The sequence below is a fragment of the Arachis duranensis genome, chromosome 7, assembly GCF_000817695.3.
Source record: "Arachis duranensis cultivar V14167 chromosome 7, aradu.V14167.gnm2.J7QH, whole genome shotgun sequence".
NCBI classification, from domain to species: Eukaryota; Viridiplantae; Streptophyta; class Magnoliopsida; order Fabales; family Fabaceae; genus Arachis; species Arachis duranensis.
The window spans coordinates 7,653,188-7,659,440 of NC_029778.3; positions in this window are offsets into that span (position 1 = coordinate 7,653,188).

The window sequence follows — 6,253 nt, forward strand, 5'->3', positions numbered from 1 at the left end:
CCCTATCTATGGTCACGATTTTTCACCGTGGCCATAGCCTCTATGGTCACCCCTCCTTAAAAACGTGACCATAGCCCTATCTATGGTCACCCCTACCTTAAAACCGTGACCATAGCCTATCTATGGTCACGGTTTTTCACCGTGACCATAGCCCTGTCTATGGTCACGATTTTTCACCGTGGCCATAGTCTCTATGGTCACCCCTCAAAACCGTGATCATAGCCCTATCTATGGTCACGGTTTTTTAAAATAGGGACTATAGCCTGTTGTTGTTTATGAGATCCAATTTTTTTAAATTATAATCACATCCCAAAATGATAATAATTACAAAATAAATCTAAAAATAAGAAATTAAAGAAATCTAAATCATAAAAGTTTCATTATAAGATAGATATGTTTAATCTTTAGTCTAAACAACACAAATCCAAATAGAGTGAAATTTTTCCAATTACATGTAATACCTCAAAAAGTATATAACACATCAAAATATTACATTTACATAACTAATTAATGTCATTGTAAGACCTATCCCATGTGATATTTGTATGGAACATATTTTTTTCATCACATCATGTCTTCCTGCACGTAAAAAAATAAACATGTTAGATATCTTGCAAAAATAATTTTGATGATGCAATACATATGCAGCAAAAGAAGGGAAACATTCATCCACAGTAACACTCGAGAATTATTCACAACCATCATTCACTTCAAACAGCAACTATTGCAAGAATGCAGCACAGCAGTAGTGATAGCTTAGACTCAGAAATTCATCAAAGTTATCACTACTGCACAAATAATTCAGAATTTGTTCATTCCAGCAGCAGCCAACACAAGAACAAGGCAGCAATAATACTATGCAGCAGCATCATATAAACCAGTTTAGCACAAAAGTAAATCAATGAAATAGCAACATAGGATCAATAACAGTTTAAACCTAATCAACAGCACCAAGTAAACTAATTTAGCACAAGACAGATCAATAAACCAGCAGCATGAAACTAAATTAGAACAGAGCAAGTCATTACCAGCACAGGAAAATCGATTTCAGATAGAATAAATATCAGAGTTCAAATCTAAATCCACTACAAAATCAATTGACTACCTAACCACCTAATTCAACTAAGCTAACCTAATCAAATAGCAACCTAATATATCAAGATATTTGTTTCCATTAGGTGCTCTGCTTTATTAAAGCATTATTATGCCACTCTAAGGATCAAGTACATCTCAGTAAAAATCTTGTGATGTACAGCTACCAATATCTTCTTCAAACCTTCCTGCCCAGTACTCTGAAGAAACAAAAAATGTGCCAAACTTCACCTCAATAAAGTTGATACAAAATTCTCATCATAAGCTTCAAAATTCAAATTGAAATATTAACAAACTTGACTCATTATAGTACACTTTCAATTAGAATCATAGGATACGATATATAGCTAAAGAGCAACCTAAAGGGAGTCTCCGAATGCAGATTAATGCTCATTAGAATTGAAATTATGAGATCAAATTGAAAAAAATTAGCTAATTGTAAAAAATTAATTAATTAAATTGAAAAGAAAAGAAAGAAACTTACTTGGAATACTTAATGGAGTGAATGAGTGCTGACACGAAGAGCTTTGAGGGCTATGTACACCAGCAAGGCTGATGCCCAGCTTCACGGGTTGGAGCAAGACTTCGACGGACGGTGGCCTTCGAAGCTGGTGACCGGCGACTGGATTTTGTCTGTAACATACAACTAAAACCCTCAGGCCTCAGCAACCAATAAACTCAGCAATCAATAACAACATAAATTAAGCTCAGCAACAAAAAAGCTCACCAAACAAATCATGAATAGAATAACAATAAGCTCAGCAAACAAATAATAACCTCAGAAAAAATCATGAACAGAAAATTAGAAATAACAACCAAATCACGAATAGAGTAACAATAAGCTCAACAAACAATAAGCTCAGCAAGCAAATAATAACCTGGGCAAAAAAAATCATGAAAAGAAAATCAGAAAAATCAATAAAATATTAAATTAGCAAATTAGAAAACTTATATACTAAAACTATAAAAACCAGCCGCATTTAAAAGAAGAATGTAATGGGAGACAAGCATGAATGCATCATACATATAATATTCTTCTAAAATAACTAGACATATTAATAGAAACAGCAGCAGCAGTAGTGCTACAACAGCTAAAACAAGTATATGCCCCTAGCTAATAAATGAACAAATTACAAGCCTTAAAAGTTAAAAGTTAAAACTCAAACTTGCATTCCATTTATACTTGGGTTACAGGGTATCCTTATACGTATTATAGTAAACTTTCAATTAGAATCATAGGATACGATATCTAGCTAAAGAGCAACCTAAAGGGACTCTCCGAATGCAGATCAATTCTCATTAGAATTGAAATTATGATATCAAATTGAAAAAACTTAGCTAATCGTAAAAACTAAACTAATTAAATTGAAAAGAAAAGAAAGAAACTTACATGGAATACTCAATGGTATGAATGAGTGCTGACACGAAGAGCTTTGAGGGCTATACACACTAGCGGGACTGATGCCCAGCTTCACGGGTTAGAGCAAGACTTTGACGGACGGTGGCCTTCAAAGTTGGTGACCGGCAACTGGGTTTTGCCTGTAACATACAACAAAAACCCTCAGGCCTCAACAATCAATAAACTCAGCAACCAATGACAAAAATAAATTAAGCTCAGCAACAAAAAAGATCACCAAATAAATCATGAATAGAATAACAATAAGCTCAGCAAGCAAATAATAACCTCAAAAAAAATCATGAACAGAAAATTAGAAATAACAACCAAATCACGAATAGAGTAACAATAAGCTCAACAAACAATAAGCTCAGCAAACAAATAATAACCTAGGAAAAAAAATCATGAAGAGAAAATAAGAAAAAATAAATAAATCTATTCCAGCAAATAATAACCTTAGAAAATCCAGCTAATCAGCAAATGAATTACTAACAAATTACTAGCAATAACCTAAGCTAATCCAGCTAATCAAAAATCAACTTCTAAACCCTAAACCAGCAAGCAGATGCCAAGGAAATGGCTGCAAAGTTTGTGAACAGAGTATTAGTTATCGGCGGCGAGGAGAAAGGCGAGCAACTGCAACGGCAGAGGAGGCGACACTGGCGAACACAGAGAAGGCGAGTAGAGAAGAAGAGAGGAGCGATGGGGGCTGTGGTGATCAAACCCATCGCTGCGGTGGCTACAGAACGCATAAAGCAGCTACTCAATTTGTGGTTTCTATGGACTATGGTCCTCAGAGAAGAAGAGAGGAGCGATGGGTTTGTGTCTTTGTGAAGAGAGGAGCGATGGCTTCTAACGAACAGGCATTAAAATGACGAGAGAGGGGATGAGGGTGCGCGTGGCTGGGCAGGCACTATGGTTCTCTTATTTCTTTTAACCCTAACTTAGGAACTTAGAAGATAACGAGGAGGGAATGGAGAAATTTGGGGGGACACTCTTTAGATGCATTCACTTTTCCGATTAGATAATAATATTATAAGACAATACAAATATATCAGTATAAGTTAAAATGATATTGTACAGCTAAATACATTTCTTTAATTTTATTGGTTTTTCTAAAATTAATCATCACATTATTAATAAGAAAAATCCACAACGAAGATGAAATTTCATATTTTATATATAGTAACAATATAAGGAAAATGCACACAAACAGACACACACGAAAGTGTTGATTACAAAAAAACTTAATTGATTATCTAATTTTATATGAAAGTTTACGTGAATGGAATTTATTAAAATTTATAAAAATAATAATTACTTTAAGAGTTAAGAATGTAACTGCCATGCTATTTAATAAAAATACTTGTATTTATTCAACTTTTGTGATGAATGCTGAATGGTTTGAGTAATTTTTAAGGTGTGGCAATACAAAAAATTGAACGTTGATGTAATCTTTTTTTGCCGTATGTATATACATTAAATTAATTATATTCTTAAAAATGGATTTGCTAAATATAAATTAAATAATAATAATAAAGATAATTTATTTAAATAAAATAATTAGCTTTCATAAAATAATGTATGCTGAATGGGGAAATTTTGGGGGGATGAGGGAATTTTGGACGATGCCGTTTTGTACAGGGTATCCTATGGTCACCCTTTTTTAAGAAACTGTGATCATAGACTCTTTTAGGTCACCTTCCAAAACTGTGACCATAGATACTTTTAGGTCATTCTTAAAAATCGTGACTATAGACTCTTTTAGGTCACCCTTTCAAAAAATCGTGACCATAGACTCTTTTAGGCCACTCACCAAAACTGTGACCATAAACCCCTTTAGGTCACCCCCAAAATCGTGACCATAGACTCTTTTAGGCCACCCTTTAAAACCGTGACCATAGATACCTTTAGGTCACTCTCAAAAACTGTGACCATAGACCCTTTTAGGTCACCCTTTCAAAAAATCGTGACCATAGATCCTTTTTGACCACTCACCAAAACCGTGACCATAGACTTCTTTAGGCCACCCCCAAAACCGTGACCATAGACTCTTTTAGGCCACCCCCAAAACCGTGACCATATACTAATTTAGGTCACCCCTCAAAACCGTGACCATAGACCCTTTTAGGTCACCGTTTTTTGAAAAACCGTGACCATAGACCCTTTTTTGTCACTGTAAAAAACCGTGATCATAGATCCCTTTAGGTCACCCCTAAAACCGTGACCATAGATCCTTTTAGGCCACCCCCAAAACCGTGACCATAGACCACTTTATGTCACCCCCCAAAACCGTGATCATAGACCATTTTAGGTCACCATTTTTTGAAAAATCATGACCATACACCCTTTTTTGTCACTGTAAAAAATCGTGACCATAGATTCCTTTAGGTCACCCCCCAAAACTGTGACCATAGACCCTTTTAGGCCATCCTTTTTTAAAAAACCGTGACCATAGCTTTTTTTGTCACGGTAAAAAACCGTGACCATAGACTCTCTATGGTCATGATTTTTTACCGTGACCAAAAAACCGTAGCCATATACCCAAAATGTTGTAGTGCAACTAGACAGAATCAACTTGCTTTACTTGTAATCAAGCATTTTTTATACATAGTGCTCAAATTCAAAATTGCAGAAGTGCACAAATTCAAAAGAAAATGAGTTAAATTGAAAACAAGGTAATTTTATGATAGCAGTAATTTCCTAATTTAAATAGTTAACTTATATAATAGTAAATAGTAAATAGTAAAATGTGAATTATATAATACTGGAATTACATGAATAGTTGTATTTCATGATAACAGTAATTTTCTCAGACTTAAACTGCAGTATACAAAACTAACCAAGAACAGAACAATTAAAACTATTTCAGATCTGCAAGGATCACTTGACTTGTTATATGAACCAAACACTTGAAATCCTCAACCACATGTTACTTGCACAAGTGATGTGAATACACAATTTCATATATAACAATAACGAGTGTATGATTGATCTTATGTTCTTACATACTAATAAAAAGGAATGCAATGCATCTCATATTAGATAATCACACAGTTCAAACTCCAAGTCATTCCTAATTACTCTCTCCAAACCTTAATTTACAGCATAAATTACACTTAATAAATAAAATATTAAGAATATAAAAAATTAATCAATTAGCTCTAGTTGATAAAACTAAACAGCTATGCTTAAAGCACGAATGTATTGAATTAACACTAAAACCATAGGATATGTCACATGCAAATTAGATATGATAAATAGGAAGAAAATTAACAAAAAAAAAAAAAAGAAAGAGATGATTCTGAAAAACAATGCACTAAGAAAGAAGGAGAGTTTTGGAGAAAAAAAATTAAAAAGTATTGAAAGATAACCCGAGAAAAATTAGAGATGAACTCAAACACTGTCGTCTTGGCTGAGGATTGTTGTGAAAGAGAGGTGATTGCCTTCAAGTTGTTCTAGCACCTGCAAAAAAATAGACAACAACTTTAATTATAAATAAAAAGAAAAACTAAAAGAAGAAGCAATGCAAGGCGAATCTTAGCAGCTCTCGTAAGACGATCTCCACTCTCATCCACAGGGATATTGAGAACGAGCTTCTGCATCTTAATCTCTCTCATTGGATTCGCAAATTTTTTCTTCGAAGCCTGTTAAAATTTTTTGAGAATATATTATATCTAAATTTGATTCTTTTGTCATTTTTTAAACTTTTTTATTAAATTTATTTGTCATTTATATCTTAAAATTATTTTCTAGTAATATAAA